Here is a 21194-nt window from a genome sequence, read left to right as displayed (position 1 = left end):
ATAGATGTTGGCACAGCCAACCATTTGAACATTATCCATACGAAGGAATGCAGGACATAAAAAAGCAAGATGTAAATACACCCAATGCAGAACAGCAGTATCAATCAGCATACTTCTGACTAAATGTGAATATGTATTAACTTAGGTTCATAGGTTCATACTAGGCTATCTGCCCGAGGGCATTTATAAGCCTAGCCCATAGTTTTGTGGCTTACGCCACCCCTTTTGTATGGGGAACTATACCCATTATTTTGCTGTGCCTCTGTCTAGCAGTGACACTGAGGTAATCCCTGGAGTATATCTGCGATCTCCCATCCATTGGTCAAGATTTCTCTTGAACAAGGCCAGCGAGGTGCTCTGCCTCACATATACCGGGATTTTGTTCCACAGCATAGGGAGTCTTTGGGTGATGAATCTATCCCTCCAGCATGTCCTATTAATAGCCGTGTCGAGGTTTAAGTCTCCTGCCCTTGTGGCTCTGATGGATCTAGATTTTTTGAGGTGAAGCATATTCATCAAATCTGGGCAGGACATGGCCTTGTATGGCAGGCAAGGGTCACCTCTGGGCAAGCGGTGGCGACTGAATAGAGCTGGAGTTCTTTCAGTCGGGCAGCATAGGACAGATTTTGAGACCCTTTATCCTTTTGGTGAGGAACTTTTGTGGCCTCTCCAGCTGCTGCAAGTGTCGGGTCAGATACATTCCGAATGGGGCATTGTACTCAATCATTGGTCTGATGAGTGATGAGTATAGGGAGACTATGACCTCCTTGATCTAGATGTGAATCCCTTCATGATAAGGTGGGCAATGTAGAAGGTCTTCCTAACTACTTTAGCTACATGGGTGTCGAATGACAGGCTACTGTCAACCTGGGTCCCCAGGTCCCTGATAACTTCTTCTGTGCTCAGAGGATTACCACCTATATGGTAGCTAGGGATAACCTTGTTTTTCCCGAAGGGTATGACTATGCATTTTTTGGCATTTAACTTTAGGCCATGGCTCTGGCACCAGTCATCCGTTTCTGTGAGACCCTTCTGAAGGATATCTGTGTCAGATGTGTTTTCGACTACGGCGCCCAGTTTGCAGTCATCTGCAAACTTTGTCAGCCATAACCCTCCTGTGTTTGCTTTGGAATGAGATGAGGAGAGAGTGGAGAAACATCTCCCCAGACAGCATAGACCGTAGGTATTAGACATAATGTCCAGCAATGACATACCTATGGGAGCTATAACATAGGAGATGCAGAAGTTCCAGGAAGAGAGATGACACACAGCACCAGAATGAAAATATTCCTTGTATCAACAGCAACAATTGTTAACATCCCTGCCATATGATAATGCATTATGGTAAGATGTCCAGAAACTTAAAAATATAAATGCAATCCAGAAAATAGAAAAGAGTGAATGTCACAGCCGGCATACCTCTCAATTTTTAAATATTGCTCTTACAGACTTAGTTGATAAAATAAAAGTTTAATTCATTCATTAATAATTTGATACTAATTTGCCAGAAAACTACAATTTTATGAAAAATGGGCCAAAAATATGTGGCAAAAATCTAGACATTCTGCGAAAATCTGTAGTTGAGAGGTACAGCAAAAAGTGGAGAGATAATTCCATTTGCTAGGTAGTTCTATTTAAAAACTGCTTTTCCATTCTTCCAGGGAAGACACCAGTATATCTCCAATGTCAACTATTTAAGTACTGGGAAAACCCAAGATTTTCATGGAATTTGGTATTTTAGGCCAGAACACCCATTCACTATAACCTGCATTTTGTCTCATATTTACTACTTATAATACTGCCAGCTTTATTTACTGACTGTTCTGTACCTAGAATCTGTTATAATTTTGCATATACATATATATATATATATATATATATATATATATATATATATATATATATACAAATGCAATAGAAAATGGAAATTACATTTAAAAATCAGTGATATAATTGCCGGATTTCATCTCATTAAAAAGAAATTTAGGAATTTCATTTTTTTAGAAGCGTATATCAGTGTCCCTGACTTTTAGTGAATGTAGTTCAACAAACAAACATAGCAAAGTGATGCCACAGCTGTGAAGCTGCTGTGCATAATTATGCTGTGTTGACTGTCTTATTGTTTCTGAATTTCCATGAAACTCTATACCATTACTCATGCAAAGATGCAGTATGTTATCCATGATGTTCCCCATATGTCTGCTCCGCATGACCTCATACCTGTAAATGAAAAAGGAACTGAAGTGAAATTTATATACCCTGACATAATAGGATAGAAAATCTGCAGCACAAATGCATTTCATGTTATGAATGATGGACAGTCGTGGTTAGGTGCTTTGCAATATAGCATGTTCCCTATTATATTTGCTTTGTGGGGACATTAAAGTAGTAAAAGCACATACCAAAGGCTATGAAAAAAGCATAGCTGACTTTAAATAGCATCTGTATTAAGTGACAACTGCATCAGTGACATAGAGTGTTAAAGCCCTAACTGTAGTCCAGGCAACCCGAGTTTGGTTAGTAGTGTGGACATTTGACAGTAGAGCAGGCAGGGATGATGGGTGTGCCTTTCCTAGGAGGCTAGGCAGAAACACGCTGGGCATTTCTCTAATGAGATGTGGTGGAGTCCAGAACTCCAAGAGATGTCATACATGTTGGTGGGGTTGTAGAACAAAGCAGAAGTAGACATCCTAGCAGCATGGTGTGGGCAAGTGCTCAGGCTATTTCCCATTGTTCAACTAGCCTGACAATGATGTCAGTATGCAGACAGGGGCTTAGGGCTTAAGAAGAATGCCTGGTGTGTGTGACAGCATATATGATGCTACTGGCTGCTTCACTCCATGCTCCACTTCACTTTTTAACCCTCCAATGACTAAGCATTCCCAACCTCTGGAATTGTAGCAGGGATTGTATATGTATATAAATATATATATATATATATATATATATATATATATATATATATATATATATATTTATGTGTGTATATATTTGACTCCCTTTCCCTGCTCCTGAAGTCTGGGGGTACCCGTGCCAGTTCAGACGACAGGTTCTAGAAGCTATGGGGCTGAAAAGTAGTTAATGAACAGCTGGAAGGCATATTAAGGGTATAAAGAAAACTAGTTGTCTTACCTTGTGACAAATCTGCAGTTTTACTGGAACGGTAGATTCAGTATATCCCCAGGCTGTAAAATATAGAGTAAAATTAATATATATATATATATATATATATATATATATATATATATATAGATTTGAGTTAAAGTAATCTATGAAGTTTAAACATACCACTGCTTGTGTTACTTGAAGAAAAAAATTCCCACAAAATAGGCAGACTTAAAATTGTATGTAAAATATGATGTCAATACTTTTTTCTTTCCTTTAATTTTCTTAAACTATAACATATTTATAAGCTGTATTTAAGCTTTGGAAAGCTACAGAAGAACTGCACTGTTGAATTCCATTTGTAAGATATTTTTATGGTATCAGGAGAATTGTAATTTTTTATGTAATATACTGAAAAATAATCCATAAAAACTTGCAATTTTATTTCACTGGAAAATGCAGTAATTGTGCATGCACTGTAAGAGATACTCCTGACTCAAGAAACAATCGATTGCATGTAATTCCATGTGACCGTAAAAAGTGCAAAATGGTAACTATAAGACCCTGACTGCTCCTCAACTGACCTGTGTTTGACTAGCTACACAAAAACCAGGGGGACCAGGATGGAGGATGGATGTTAGGAGCTAATGAAAGCTTACCGTTCCCAGGAGGAGTGAGGCAGGCTGCTTCACTGCAATTGCACCATGAAGAGACAGGTATGTGCCATTTGATCAGCAGGCCATGCATGCATGGAAACATGCATTCACTTCTCTAAGGCACTCATAGTGGCGCTCACAAGACAGCCACTAGTGGTGGGTTATAGCATAGCCACTCTCCAGCAGTAGAATGATGCTGCTATAGCATCCATTATCTCACAAGCCTTGGGCTTGGGTTGGGCAGAGCATAAGGAGGAATAAGTGGGGTTAGTAGACCCAGTAAATGAGGAGAGAAGCTGGTGGCAGCTGATGGTCAGTTGTAGGGAATGGAGAATAAAAGAATGGCATGGTAACTGATGGGTCTGGTGTGGTGGCAGATCTACCTTGCCAAGTGGAAAACTCTGATTAAAAAATGTCACCATCCTTCCCTAGGAACAGTATATCCATAAGGGTGAGTGTGTGTGTGTGTGCGTGTGTGTGTGCGTGTGTGTGTGTGTGTGTGTGTGTGTGTGTGTGTGTGTGTGTGTCTGTGTGTGTTTGTGTGTATGTGTGTGTGTTTACATGTGTATAAGCAATAATTTGTTTAAAAGCAATTAGTGTTGGAAAAAGGCAATGAAAGGCACTGAAGCTCCCTGCCACAGTTGTGACAAAAGAACTTGGGGTGCTCGTATAGTGGTCAGTGCAGAGTCCTAGTCTGGATGTGAACATTGCAATCCCATACCGAGTGTAACAGTGCATATTCCCTAGATATTCTTGAAGCAAGGCTGCATTTAGTGAACTGCTTAGTGAATCAGATCTGTGTGCATTTTTCCCACTTGAACTTGTTGGTTGCCAGTGGTGTGATTCAAGAGATCATCCCACAGGTGGCCATCAAACCTAGTTTTAGGCAGTGGAAAAGTTCCAAACACCATAGCTTCTGTGTCTCACATGTACAGATGTGCAAGAGTGGGATACCCAACATGGACGTCTATGTTGCAGTGACTGGCATTGGTGAAGATATTAGAATTAAACAGATTTACCCTGTAAAGAGGTGTCGACACCAAAAGCATGCAAACCCTTACAACTGTAGTGTTAGTATGTATTTAGGTTTGTACAGCAGTTATTTTTTAGTTAGAAGAGGTCAGGTAAACAGACATAAATGGACTTCAATGATTGCACTAACATGTCAGTGCTATGGTTGACTAAGGAGTGTAAAACTGACAGAATCTATGAGAATATTCCAAAAAAGACATGAAAGCAGCCTTGTGTGTTTGATCATTATCATCATCCTCATCCTCATCATCTTTACCAAATCATTTTCCACTTTACTACAAATATTCCTGAACCACTGTTATCTGTTATCTTCTTTGCAGTTGGAGCTACTTTAGCTTCTGCTCTGATGTTATCATTCCTTTGTCTGTCCCACAGAATGAATCTTACCAAATATCTCAAGCACCTCAACTGCATCAACTCTAGCTTCCTCTACTGCTCTGCCTTCACAGCACAGGTTTCTGTGCCATATAGAAGTAGTGGTCACACCACTGTTTTATTCACCTTACTCTACAGTGTCTTTGGCATTCTTCTGTCATACATTATCCCTATACCCTTTCTGATTCTAGCTTTGATCTCCTTATTCAGATTTCACTTCTCCTCAGTCACCCAACCCAGGTACTTGAAACTGCTAACCAGTTCCAATATTTCCCTTCTGTCTCAATTTTCATCTTATTGTGATTTATGCTCTTTGCTGTCATGACAGCTGTCTTGTTTGTACTCAGTTTCATCTCATATACCTTCAAGTTTGGATTCCATTCCCCTATAATTTGCATGCATTCCTGTTCAGTTTCTGCTTGTAATGCCATACTGGTTGAATGCAACAGTTTTGTTGATCTGTCCCATCCAACCTGTTTGCTAATGAAAGCTATCATCAGTATGAACAGCAGTGAGCACAGCTGAACCCTGATACTCATCCGCTCCAACTGACCATCTATTCTGTGAGTCTGAACACTGTTCATACTTGAGTCATTGGGCCCTTGTACATAGTCTATACTAATTCTACCATTGTTTCTGGGATTCAAATCATTGCAGGATTGCACAAATCAGATTTTTTAGGACATTGTCATGTGCTTTCTCAAGTCTGGAAATGCCCAGATGAACTCTTTCCTTATTTGTAGCTCCTACTCCATTACCTGCTTCATGGCAAATATCGGGTCAGTTGTGCTGCATCATGACCTGAACCTGAACTGCTCTTCTTCCATCTTACACTGTACTACTTTTTCTAATCATTTATGAATCACACTCTCCAGCACCTTCATGTAATGTGACTGGAATTTGATACTTCTATACTGTCCTCATCTGCGAATGCCCCCTTTGTTCTTGTACACTGGCACCAGAATGCTTCTTTTCTAGTCATATGGGATACTCCTTTCTCTCCATACTGCTATGAGTACCTTTAGGAGGCATTTCTCCCCTGACTCATCCTCTGCTTTCCCTGACTTTCTTTCCTTAGTGCTGTTCTTACATCTTCTGGAGAGGGCTTATCTAATGCTTTCCTTGCAGGCTGTGTATGGGGTAGTACAGCGTCTGTGGGATTGTCTTAATTCAGAAGCTGGAAGTACTCCTTCTATCTGCCTTTGATGTCTTGTGGACTGGTGGGCAGGTGGTGCTGGCATCCTTATGAATGCTGTCTGATAACTATCTTCTTTATCTTTCTGTTTTTGCCTTGCAACCAGGCAGAGTTGTTTTTTTTTTTTTTTTGAGATGGTGGCATTTTCTTGTAGCTAGTAGAGTGCCTCTGATTCCTTGTTCTTTACTACTGTGACTGCTCTCTTAATGTTTTTTTTTTAGCCAATCAATATGCTTTCTTACAAGGACCATCTTTTTCTAATACCCACATTTTCCTACACTCATTCTTTCATTTGATAACTTTCAGGGCTTCTGCAGTCCACCACCAACTTTCCTGAGGTAACTTATTTCCATACCTAGTGTATCTACATATCTGTTCTAGAGACGTCACACACTCTTTTGAGATGCTGCCATTCTTCAACTCCACATATTTCCTCTCCTTTCCTCTTCTTCCTGAGATGCTTGAACTCTTGTGCTTTCACTCCAGTCAACTTTCAGGTTTTTAGCCTAGTCTCTGTTGACCTTAGAGCCTTCTCTGACCACTACTTATAGCTGATTCTGGCCTCTGGTAATTTATGGTGTGGGCCACCTGTTTCACTGGGGATGACTTTGCAGTCTTGGATACCTGAGTTGCAAGCTGGCCACTACTAACTGTCTTTCTCGTTGGCCACCATCAAGCCATCTGCCACACAGAAGTCTAGAATGGACTCTCTTTCTTTATTCCTGTAGTGTCACCTATGTCAACCCAGGTAGTCCTCATATCCTGTTTTCTCTGTTTTGATATGCACATTCACATCATTCTACTATCAGCATCAGCTCAGATTGTCCTACTTTATTTAGTAGGTCCTGCAACTGCTGCCTGAATGCAATCTTTTCTTTACCATTACAATCCTGCTGTGGGTCTTGGGTGTGTGTACATCATGAATACTTACTTATCTTTACCCTGGAGTCTGATTGCCATGAGTCTTTCATTAATTCTGATGACATCCTTCACTGTTTTCAGAAGAGTCTGCTACATTACATTTCCCAAGTGAAGTGGCTTTGCAGAACTGTCCTTCCACCTTGTCTCCTAGATACACGGGATGTCCAGTTTTCTCCTTATCATTATGCCATCCACTTCCAGAGTGTGTTTTGTCAGTGAAGATATATTCAGTTAGGCAATTGTTAGTTCATATTTGGCAGGTTGAGTGGTTTTATGTCCAGGTTTTGCTCAACAGATTTATCCCAAGTGACTCAGCCTGGGCAAATGAACATCAGCTGACCAGTAGCTTATTGACCCAGGTCTTTTGGGATTTATGCAGCCAAATACAGGCCAGTAGGGACATCTAGACCCCTAATCACAACCATTAGCATGCAATCTTGATGTAGATCAGAGTAGGTTGGGTCTTCAACCCATTTATTACCAACAAATACCCATGCCCATTTTGGCTACCTTAGTTAACATGAATGAATCACCTAGTGCCAATTTTTTACATGGTTGAGTGGTGAACCCTGACAAGAGGCACAGTCACTGATCCATATTCTCCTGCCTAGAGGATATGGTGCACCACAGTTGATGTCTAAAGCTGTTGGTCTACACAAACTCCTCCACCAACAGCTACAACTACAGCCATTGCTGCCATCCATGACTGCATTCAATTCTGAGTGAGTTTGAGGTAGAAACACCAAGCACATTTTTAGTGGGTAGAAGGAATCCCACACACAGGGATACACTGAGAGCACGATAACTTCAAACAAGCATTGGCCAGCAGTCAGCATTGATACTTGTACCTTGTGCTTGGGAGGTGAAAACCATAATGATTATACTAATTGTGTCTGGTGTGTATAGCTGGAATGCAACCTACTAAACCTGGAAACAGCCTAGCAGGAGCTGCTGTACCTGTGCAGAATTTAGACAAAGTAAAATCCCATCTAACCCCGTAAGATATTAAGGCACAGTTGTAATTAAGAAAGCATGAATTAGAGATGAAGCCTCTGCAACTCAAATCAGCTCAGACAATGCAGCAGTTAGAGACAGAATATAGATCGAATCAGCACTGAGTGAGAGACAAGCCCTTTCTACCAGGGGTATACGAGTCATGGGGAAGAGTAAAGCCCAACCCTAGATGCCCAAGTTAGTAGAAATCTTTTCCCTGATATAAAGGAAATGATCTTGATTGTTTTCTTCAGGCATTTGGAAGGGTGTGTAATCAGACTAAGCTGATGGACAACAGTGGGAGTTAAGGAAAATGGGGTGGAAGGAGGACATAGCTAGCACATTACAACTGCATAGGAAGGGAGAAGCCCGGCACTGACCATTAGTTTAACAGAGCCCAAGGGAGAGCAGCCTAAGCCATTACAACAGTTTCAAAGGATAAAGGGGAAGTTGTGGGTTCTAGTGCAAGTGTAATCAAAAAGGACATATATAAACAGGGTGAGGAACAGAGGCCTCAGGAAGCAGGAAATGAGGTAACCGCTATATTAGTAGTGGGTTGTATGGAGACAGCCACCATACCAAATTACCTCAAGAGTCTGTACCCTATCCTGGTGAGGGGGAAGATACCATTTTCATGAAGGACAATCATCAAACATGCACTGTTAAGTCTGCAGTGGTTAAAAAGGATTAATACTTGCTTCAGCAGTCTACTACAGTTAGGAGCTTAGCAGGGACAACTTTTCATGTAGCATTCACTGGACTTGAAAAGAAGGCAAGGGAACAAACCTGTGGATGCATTTGAGGATATCTCAGCAAGTGTCCCAGTAGGGAATGCCTGATAATACAGTGATGTATGTGCATATGGTTACTGGCAGCCAGATATGAAGGCAAGTATGTAGGGATGACAGTAGGGAGGAGACACAGTAAGCCGGTGACTACATTTGAAGGTACCGTGGCAGATGTCCCAATAAGGAATTAATTTGATAATGCAGTGCTTTGTGTGCATGTAGCTATAAGCATCCAGGCTTGAAGGCAAGCATGTTCAAGGGGAAAGTGCTAGTAGTCATCCTGATGTCAAGCCATCTCTGTTAAAAAATAACACACTTCCTCTGGAAGAGAAGCTGGGAAGGGCCACAAAGTGGGAGCTGATACATGTTCAAATCTCAGACCCTACCTACAGGAGTTGAAGGAGAGTGCAAAGGTGGCACCAGATCCTCAGGAGGAAAAGAAGGAGTCCACGTACTGGACCAGAGGATTGTTGTACAGTGAATAGACCCCATGATGGAGGGTCAGACTGAGAAGTAATACAGCAAATGGTAGTATGTAGGGCACCAACTGTAATTTATGGCCATAACTCGCAATATTCCTTTTTGCAGGCTACATGGTCATCAGGTATACTAAAGGATGGCTTAAGCAGCAGAAGGTTTATTGACCAGTATTACAAATTATGGGACATGGTATTATAACACCTCTGAGCAGTGCCAAAAGTTGGAAAGACAGGATAAAGAGCCACAGCTGCTTTAACACCTTTACCCATTCTTGAAACCATTTCAGAAGGTGGTTATGGACAGTATCAGACCACTCAGTATCCCAAACTTCAATGTGTAAGATATAACTAGACACCTAGAGGCAGTGGCTCTAACGTCCCCTGAAACAGAGAAGGTGGCAAATTCTCTGCTACGTATTTTCAGTAAGTTAGGTTTTCCTAGAAAAATATTAACTGATGGAGATTTCAACTTCATATCAGACCTTGACCCCTGTTTGTGGAAGTGCTGTGGGGTAAAGCATTTAAAGACTACCCTCACTACCCACAAACCAGTGGTTTGATAGAGAGATTTAATTATATACTGAAGAACACGCTGTGGACATTTGAAAACTGGTTTAAGCAGGAGTGGGAAAAGTACTTGCCCCATCATATCTTTACAAATGGGGAGGTATCTCAGGAATCCACAGGTTTTTAATCTTTTAGCTACTGCATGGTCACAAGGTGAGGGATCTCAGGGTTTAATTCAGTATAAGTGGTGGGTGAGTTTGATCCCACAAAGAGTCTGCTGTGGAGTATGTCCAAAACCTAAGAGCTAGGCTTAGGTGGCTCACATGGATCGTCTGGTACGACAGGATAGCCAGAACCAGAGAGTGGTCTGTTGAGCAGCAGTTGATGGAACTTATTCCTGTTAGATGCAACAACATGTAAATGTTTTTTAACTATTGTGGAGAAAGGCGAGTGATGTTAAGTGCATAATAAAGATACCAGACGGGAGACAGAAGCACAAACTGTACTATATTAACATGATCCAGCCCATACATCTCAACTGTCCAGATTTTCGCAGGATGTCCAGATTTTTGCCTCATATTTTTGGTCTATTCCTCATAAAATCTGTGTTTTTTTCTAGTAAATCACTGAGGACTGAAGTCATTAAATAATGACAGACATTTGAGTTTAAGACTCAATTCTTTCAGAAAATTCATGTTAATGCAAAGCCTATTATTCTATCAACTTTCTAAATTTGTAACAGCAATATTTAAAAATCTGTCCCTATTTTGGGCCTTTGCCCCCATTGTTTTAGGCTTTGTCCAGATTTTTGTTCTACGAGGTTGACAAGCTATTCAAGCCCTCTTGTGATGGAGAGGCCTTGATGCTTAGTATCTGCAGTGGGTTTCAGGAGACGTTCCTGGGGATCTGTTGGTAGATCTCCTCAATGAGGTTCAGTCTGACACCTCAGTGGATAAGATAACCTTGTCACACCAGTAGTGTGTCAACATACTGACAGATGTTTTACTGAATGCTTATAGACTCAGGTAAACTGACTGAAACATCTTTCAGTGACAGTGGAGTTTTCTCTTTTCAACATGAAATAATGTATAGAAATGAACAGTCTACACCTGTAGTAAATCCTGTGCCAAATGTTTGCAACAAACAAAAGCATCATCTAAAGACGTAGTCTGTTTTAAAACATGAATGTGTCACATAGTTAGATCTTGTACCAGTAGTTGTCTGTTTACCACTAAAAATAATAATGTCTGAAATGTATGTTACTTATAATGATGATGATGATGATGATACACTTACGGAACATGATAAATTATCTACTAGAATAGTTGAGTCTGCATTCTGTTCCTACAGTACTGCAAATGTAATTAACTTCAGTGTCATAACAGATGACAAATAGCTGGAAGAACTTTCTGAATTCAGACAGCATTACTGTGGCGATAAAGAGGCAGAATGTATATAACAAGAAAATCGAATCGAAGGAGTATGAATTTATGGAGATACAAAACAGCGTCCTATTACTCAGCTGGTAGTGCAAACTGTGTCTGGGAATGTGCTTCATTTTGCTATAGTACCTAGTTTAACACGTCAAGAAAATTGGGAAAGATTTTCCCAACTTTCAAATGTTTGAAATCAATGAAATGAGGGTAGTCCTTTATATAAACATCATTATTATTGTGGAATGGGGAATCAGCAATTAAATAAGTATACAAATATACATCTGATTAACCTGGGAAAAACAAAAGCAACCAGTGGACAAATTCATTAGAGTATATGAATCCAAAACAGATTTTAGAGTGTTAGAACAGCCTAAAGATACAAAATGACTATATATACAAAAGTGACCTTACATCATTACATCATTTAAAGATGTATATCATCATGCCCCTATGACGGAACTGCCTACAAGAGTAGAACAGAAGACAAGGTGTGACTCACAGAAAAAGTGTATTTTGAGGGAATGAATTTGGGAAATACGAAATGTGCATAAACCAGGAAAAATGTTGAACTTTCTGTGAAGCCAAAATAAAGAGCTCCAGAAATAGAGAAGTTTTAAGTAATAGATGTGTGTTGAGGTAGAACAAAATACAAAGTATTTCATTAGAATAATGAAAGCTGAAGAAAGAGTATCTGAGCAGAGTTCTAAACACGCTTCTGTCTGCACAAAAGAAAAACCAAGTAAAGGAAGACTTTATTTATGAGGTAGCTTTAAGTAGGTAAAATGTAAGTGCATTCTTTCCAAAGGGAAAGCAACCTACAGAAGAAAAATAAAGTGAAGGAATGGTGTTCACTCATCTTGAAATTGAAGGAAATCAACATAAAAGACAGAAAAAAAGAAGGTCACGTATAATAACAAATAAAATAACTTAGAACAGCGCTCCAGTGATGTTCTTGTTCCACCAAAACACAGGTGCTCTTAGTAAAATGAAGAGTGCTGTGCATCATGTTCATAAAGAAAGGCAAGAAGAAAAATAAGACAGAGCAACTGGCAATAAAGCGTACTGGTATAACTTGCCTTTTCTAGGAGAAGAGTTAAACATAGGACCTCAGTGCTTTTTTAGTGGATTTCTGCCCTCATTTTGAATGATCATCTAAGCTAGTAAATACATTTATCCCAAAGTAAGGATCCTCTAATTTTGTATACATACACATGGATCAATGAACTGTAACATTATTTATAGATTCATAGGTTCATAGGTGTTTACTAGGCTAATGACCACAAGGGCCTTTTTAAGCGTAGACATGCATCCCAAATCTCTGACAAGTTTTGATACCCTTGATAAGTGTAAGTGGAGGTTTGAGAAATGAAACATTTACAAGCAGAGGCCTGGGAGATGAACCATTTACAGGTTGTCTCTGTCCTTTACAGACATAGCTGTCAAACCAGGGATGAATTTCCTGTTTCCCATCTAAATGTCCAAGGTGCACTTAAATTGGGTTAGGGAGGAACTCTGCTTCACATGGATGGGGAGCCTGTTCCATAGACAGGGTAGTCTCTGGGATACACTCCTTTCTCTCCAACAGGTCATATTTATATCACAGGCAAGGTTTAAGTCTTTAGAATGGGTAATTCTGGTGTTGTTTGTTTTGTGGATATGCCAGAGGTCCATCAGAGTGGGGTCTGACAATACCCTTTATGCCAGGCATAGGTCTCCCCTCAAAAGCCTGTAGGATACATAATATAGGGACAAATCCTTGAGGCAGTCTGCATAGGACATTTTACTTATGCCCTGTATTCTTCTAGTGAGAAACTTCTGTGGACATTCAAATTGTTGGATATGCCTGTTTAGGTACATTCCAAAGGGGACATTGTACTCAGTGATAGGTCTGACGAATTCTGTATACAGTGGAACAATGATATCCTTACACTTAGATGCCGTACCTTTGTTTAGAAATTGTGCAACCTAGAATGATTTCCTCACTGCTGTAGACACATGATGGTCAAAACCTAGATTACTATCCATGTGTGTCCCTAAGTCCCTGACTACCAGGTCAACTCTAAGGGGTGTGTTGTCAATATGATACTTACCAGGGTTGGATGACTTCCCAAAAGACACTATTATGCATTTCTTAGCATTTAGTTTTAATTCATTGCTCTGTCAACAGTTGTTTGTCTGTGTCTGTGTCAGCCCCTCCTGGAGAACATTTGTGTCAGTGTGGGATTCAATAACAGCTCCTAATTTGTAATCATCTGCAAATTTAGTCAGCCAGAGACCACTGACATTGGTCTTGGCTTCAGAGAACTAAATGCCAAAAAGGACTGGTCCAAGAACTGATCCCTGAGGGACTCCACTTGTGACTGGCCCTTTTGTAGAGGTGGCGCCCCCAATTCTAACTTCCTGGGTCCTTTGTGCAAGTAAATGGAACTATAATGTCAGGAAAATAAGTCCCAGTCTCCCTACTCAATCTGAATGTATTAGGCAGTTTCTTGTCCTGAAATAGCCAAGCAGTGTAGCTCAGCTCAGGTTTCATTTTTGTGTCTGCATCTAAGCAACTTCGGGCACTGACCAAAAACATCTTGGTTTGCTTCAATATGTCTGCAGGCCTGATTTTTGTTTATTGTGTGACTCATATCGCTAACAATTATGTGGTGCAACAGTCTTCACTCTCTTACCTTATACCATTAGTTAGAATTTCTATCTCACAGATTGTTTCTGGATGCTATACTACCTGATAGTCAGAAAATCTTACTACATTTGGCTTTGCTCTTCTCCCTTACTCTACCCCCAATTTTTACATGCTACCTCTTCCTCTACATTTATATTTCCTATGCATAGTCAACAGCCAATCACATTGCATCATAACATCCACATCATGTCTTCCCACCAAAACTGCACCACTACATGCCTGACTTCCTATCAACACAAGCTCCCTCCTTCTTTTACTAAAATACTGTCTATATCTCATCATCACCACACAAGCTCCTCATTTGCACCACTCACATATTTTCTGACACTAACTCCCCTACCTCAGCACCTTCTTCATAACCAAACGTAACTTTCCTCTGTAACTCTCTCCCTTATTTAAATCTCACACCTGCAGTTCCTTAATGGCACGACTTGATTTTCCTCTCCTATTTCCACATCATTTGTACGCACTAACATTGTATCAGCGCATCATGACCACTACCCTTCCAACTACATCACAACTGCAACTACTTTCTATCACACCAATCTCTCAGTCTTCTTTCTCCAGTCACTCCCGGCTTAACTCCACTTCAGACATCCACAATTGCCTCTCAGAAAAGCTACTTGTTTCTTAAATAGTATTTAAAACATCAGATATACACTCCTAAAATACTACTTCTACCCTCTACCACCTTCTCTATTACTACAATCAGCAGTACTATTGCACAAACTAATGTACTCCCATCATGCATACAGCTGTAACTTTAATAATCTTATTACTAGCCAAGATGTCAGGTCAACACCTTGACACATCACCTGTAATCTTTATCTAACACATTGTTACTATCACTGTCACTAGCACCCATCTTTCTTATTCTAACATGAGTTACATCCTACCGCATTCTTAAAGTCATACTTGCACTTAATAACTCACAACACTTTCTGCATCAACACTTGCCTCCATTCCAAACTCTTCTCAGAACTTTAGAACTATTCTCAATCAATCCATTTCACTTCCTTAAACCAAAATATTTCATACCTGCTTTAAAAAAGCAGAGTCCTCACCTCTGCTTCACAAACATAAAAATAGCCCCCTCCCAGCAAATCACACCTATATAATTTCTGAACTCCAAAGAGCTGGATATATTCATTCTAATCCTGTCCCAGTAACATCCTTCCTATCAAGCAATACCATGCCTACCCCTGACATTGCCAACAACGTCTTCCAATTCTAACAATCTAAAACTTTTTCATATTAATATGAGAATGATTTGTAACAAAATAGCTGAGCTGTAGTCGTAGATGACACTGTTCACAACTAACATTTTAGTACTCACTGAAGCCTGGCTTAAACTCACCATTAAAATGAGGAGATTACATCACAGGGATAAGACATAATTAGACTTGATCACATAAAATGGGTGGAATAGCAATCATGCTCTCAGACAGACTTCGAATCCATTAATACTTAGAAGATTTACCAGTTCTAACCAGTTCTGAAATTTTAATCACTACCTTAGATAAAAGAAGCAGCTCTATATGTATCATAGCCATACAACCCTCCAAACAGTGACCCAAATACTGTTGAAGATATCTTATCATGGGTCTCTACAAACATCAAACTAGAGACCATTACATTACGAGATTTCAGTTTTAACTGGAACAAATCTAGCAACCATCAGCTGCCCACTCTCTTAATCCTATATAGCTTCACGCATCTCAGCGATATACCAGAATAGTTTAACAAGTCCTCAAACACCTACTCTATATAGACGGGATACTCACCACCCACCCTAACAATCTCCAACAAACAGCAATCCTACCTGACATCCTTAGTGACAATCACCACATATATGCCATTGTAAACCTCAGCAAAAAAATGTCTGTCCCAAGATACAGCACCATTCACAGCCTATGTCATTTTAGTGCTGATGTAGTAAGATAAATAAACTGTACCCCCCTTAAACATATTACACTAGATAAAGCAACTGAAACTTTCAACACCATCTTTCTAAGCATCCTAAACTTCCAAAATCCATCTAGGAGGAAATGGGTGAAACAAACCTAGACCTCTGGCTAACACAAACAGCAGAACACCTTAGGAACAAAAGGGACCAGGCATGGTGACATCAGCACCTGAGCAAAACCATTCAGTCTTTTAAGGAATCATGTCAGATCCCAGATAATTAAAGATAAAAAACACCATTATATACACTTGCAAAACAACCAAAGAAACAACTTTATTTAAAACTTTCTGGGCAGCAATCAGTCATTTATTTCACCCTGAAAAATCAACCCGACCCCACTGTGACTCAGACTACAATATACCTTCAACTCCATTTTATAAATGCTGCAATATCTCTCCTCAAGAACACCTCTAATCCTTCAACTGCCCTACCATTCAGTAATTCCAGACTCCCAATACTTTTACATTCAAACCTGTCTTTATATCAGCTGTCAAAAATAAATTCACTGACTCAAACCACAACCACTTTAGCTGCAGACAACCTGCCCACTGAATATATTAAAATACCAGATGATGCCTTACCCTAACTCATCTCCATTCTTATTAACATGTCCCGACTAGAATCCTAGAATCCTGATATGTGGGAGAAATCTTACATTCTCCCTGGCCATAAAGGTAGTAAAACTGAACAACTTGTCAAACTTCAGACCCATTGGCATACTCCCCTTGACTAGAATACTAGAAAGATGTGTCTACTCACACTGCCTACTATACCTACTAGAGCATAATCTACTTGAAAATGTACAACATGTTTTTTGTTTTAACCACAGTACAACAGCTGCACTGATATCTTTCTTGAAAACTATTAACCGGCACTGTAACAAAATAAAAAAAATATATGTTTTTTCAATGATATAATATGTTGAACTGTTAATAGTTTGATGACTTGATGTAAGAAATGATGACAAAAGATATTATGGCACAAAGATCTTCCCCATGAATGGGAGCTTGCCCTTTGCTAAAAGTGTCTTTTTAAAATGTTGCATATAGTAAAAAGATCAACCAGTTTCTTTCTTCCCATTGAACCACTGTTAACTTACAACTCAGTGAGATGCAGATGAAACTGTGCTCCATGATACCCATGATGTTCAAAGAAGACACACTAGCAATGCGGTAAATGTAATGAGATGGAAATTCATGCAAAATATACAAGATCTTTGCCAGTATGCATGGTTGAAGAGAAGGATGGATATTTTACATCTTAGTTCTCCTTACCCAGTTTTGATCCAAGAATGATGAAATAAACAAGTGGCTGCTTTTGATTTCTTTAATCTCAATGTGACATCTGCAGATATTTCTGCCTTTGGGCTTGGTTCTGATGAGTAAAGAAATAAAACAATAGCAGTGCACAAATTAATCAAGCATAAAAACGGGATTTCTCAGAGAAGAACATAATGCACATTTGTGCCTTTAATAGTGTTATCAGCTTTCACTACATAGAATGAAGAAGGCTACAGAAACATGAGAAAAATAATGCAGGTAAACTATATGCAAGACAACGAGGCACAAGTTCATGTTAGTATCCCTCACCACTTCATCCACAATGGGCATACAGGGCAGCGCCCCAGGGTTAATGACTGAACACAATGTGAAAAGAAGTGAAGGCAGGGCAAAAAGGAAACCAGAATGCAAAACAAACTTTCTTTGGTGAGTAATTCACAGCTGGGATTACAGTACATAAATTACGAAAACGGGTTTGTCTACAGCTCGCGTATTAAATGGAATATCTTGAAAACATTGGGACACTTGAAATAGGAATATATATTTACCCTTGCTGCTGTCTGATAAACATATGCTGTTTCTAACCTAAGAGTCTTCAGACAGAAACATTAGTTAGCAAGATGAAAATTGGTGAAAGTTTTGAAGCCTTACATTTAACAGCAAAATGATTCCTCCTTGTTATAGGAATCACCATATCAACAGCTATGTTATCAACTATAATAGCATATGGTCTTTGGATATCATCAGCTGATCATAATGCTGTATTACAGAAACTCTGTAACAATGAAACCTATGACCCTAACTAACTCTTAGAATAATTTACTGAGCTAATCGGAGGAAGTCGGAGGAAGGGCTCTGAGCTAACGAGTCTGAGATATATAACATTAAGTATTCTGTTTTTTGCTTATTTCTGAGTTATTTATAGCACTTTTATTTTACTCACTGTGTGTGAGGTATTAAGTAGAATTTTCTACACTTGTTAAGCATCTGGTTGGGTTTGTTTGTTCTGATTTTTGTTTCCCACCCACCCTCACTCCCTCTTGGTATCTTGTTTTTATACTTGGTGGCTTTGCAGTTGCCTTCCCCTACTGTAAATTTGATCTGGGACACCCCTCCCAGTCTAGTGCCATTACCTCATTCTACCTATCCCAGGGAGAACATTTGAGAAGGCCAACCCAGTTAGCTTCTGCTCCTCCTTTCCCCTTTCCACTTTACAAAAAAAACATTTCTAAGCTTGTTTCCTGCCTTTCGTATAAGTTGTCTAGTCCAGATACAGATTTGCTGTATCCAGGACTGTTTGTAAGCTTCTGAGCCCCCAAGCCTTTCTATGTTGGAAGGAAGACTTCTAGCTTAATTTTGTTTCTTAGAACTAGTCAGTTTTCTATTTTCAGAACTCAAATCTGTTTCTTTGAGCTCAGCATTTGTTCAGAACTCATTGTAAGCACTAAATAAGCTACAAATTACTACAGCACTCAACTTTTCTCACTTGTCTAGAGAAAAACAGTTTTTAGTACTTAATAAATAAGCACCTATACAGGCATGTCTAAGGGTCAGCTTCCGGTGTTTTCTCCTGTTTACCTGATCAATCTGGGCATCTTGGGGCAATGCAGCAATTGCCTCATGTACACAGACAACCCTCTCATCCTACCATCCAGTACTACAACCTGTGAGAGATGCACTTATATAACCAAACTGAAAGCAAAGCTCTCTTCACCCAAGACTGGACTAGACAGTCAAGAGGAGAAGGTAAACACTTGCACCACACCACACTCATCACATATTCCATCAAAACCTACATCACCAAAACACACACATAGAAACACAAAACACACACCTACATTTGTGGAGGCTCTCAAAAAAATCTACCCAAGCAACAGGGACCTCCAAAGTAGAAATGCAAAAAACCTCCACCCCCCAACATAACCCAAATGACACATAGCCCACAAATTCAGTGTGCCACTCAACCACAGCCCATAAGGCATAACAACGTACCTAACACTCTAGTCATAGGTGACTCTATATTCAGGCACACTGATGTTCCAGGCTAAACAAGGAGAAAGTCACTGTCAGCTGCCTGTCAGGTGCCAGGATCCATCACATAATGCATGCACTCAGGTCACTCCACAGCAAGTACAAATATAACTCTGTCATTGTCCACGTTGGTGTGAATGACCTGAGATGTACCTCCCTGGACTACATGAAAAGAGACATGGAGGAGCTTTATGATCTTGTGGCCCAGGCAGGTATGACCCTAGCCCTTAGTAACATCCTGCCAAAACCCAGAATGATACCACAGTACAAGGACAAAATGATTGACTTCAACAATTGGCTAAGCTTCTGGTGTCATTCCAAGGGGATCCAGTATCTATCTGCCTGGGATGACATGATCGACAAACCACGATGCTTTGCCAGAAATGGCCTGCACGTGTCGCCCTTGGGATACCGGATACTGGCAAAGTCTCTTGCCACTCCTGTAGTGCCTTTTTTAGGCAAGATTCAAATGACAAATTCACCACCGTAACAGGTACAAGCAAGCAAAATCTGAGGGTAATGCTACTTAATGCTAGAAGTCTAAACCTCAAAATGCACTCACTCGAGGCACTCCTTAAAATGGAGAACATCAACATCTGTGCAGTGACAGAGACCTGGTTCAAGGCTCCAGAGAGCACTCCTGCATTACCAGGCTATAATTCATACCACACCTTTCGGCCACCTAACATGGACTGAAGCACTAAAGGCTGAGGCATGTCAATATTCATTAAGGATATCCACACCTCCAGGCTAGTTGCTCAGCATAATGCATCTGAGATTATCCAAGTGCAACTAACTCTGGGCAAGACCGCAATGCAAATTGTAGCTTGCTACAGATCCCCCACCATGCCCCAGGATTCCCACTCCTCATTTCTTGATACACTGAAAAATATTAGGGTACAACCTAACACCCTAATAATGGGTGATTTCAACCACCCCACCATTAACTGGGAAAACTGCTCATGTACCAACTCTTGTGCTCAACGTTTTCTGGAATTCATAAATTCCAATGCCTTGGATCAACTTATCCACACCCCCACCAGGGGCAGCAATATCCTAGACCTGGTCATTACCAACATGGGCAACTGGTGTTCCACACCAGAGGTCCATTCCTTGTTGGTCAGATCCGACCACAAGCAAATCACCCTAGGCTTTCACATCCCAGCCCCACCCCTCATTAGGGAAACCACCGTAAAACATTTCTCCAAAGCCAACTTCACGCTTCTTAAGACAGAAGTGGCAAACTTCATGACACCTATGCTGATGGACAATAGAGATACGACTGCTGAATCCTATACAATTGCACTTTATAAGCACTTACATGAGTGCATGGATCATGCAATCCCTAACAGAACCAAGATGCTATCCTCCAAAAAAAGGAAGCCAATCTGGTGGTCCCCTGCTATAAACAAGCTCTACAACATAAGAAAGAAACTGTTTCAAAAAAGAATAAAAATCCCATGATTGGAGGAACTCTGTGGTCAGCCTCAGTAAGAAGCTAAGATCCCTCATAAAATCCTCCAAAGCTAGTTATGAAAACAAAATCGCCACTGATTCTAAAGACAACCACAAAGCATTCTATAGCTATGTCAAAAATCTCAATGGAAACACTCAGATCTGCTCTGAGTTACAGCACAATGGCACTAAATATACAGAACCAACTGATATTGCCAACATCCTGGCAGATAGGTTCAGTACTAACTTTACCCCTCGCTCATCCCCTAAAGGGCTCATCTCTATA

Source organism: Protopterus annectens, chromosome 3.part1 (genome assembly GCF_019279795.1).
Source record: "Protopterus annectens isolate FY-2018-M chromosome 3.part1, PAN1.0, whole genome shotgun sequence".
Lineage (NCBI taxonomy): Eukaryota > Metazoa > Chordata > Ceratodontiformes > Protopteridae > Protopterus > Protopterus annectens.
Note: the sequence above shows the minus strand (reverse complement) of the source record.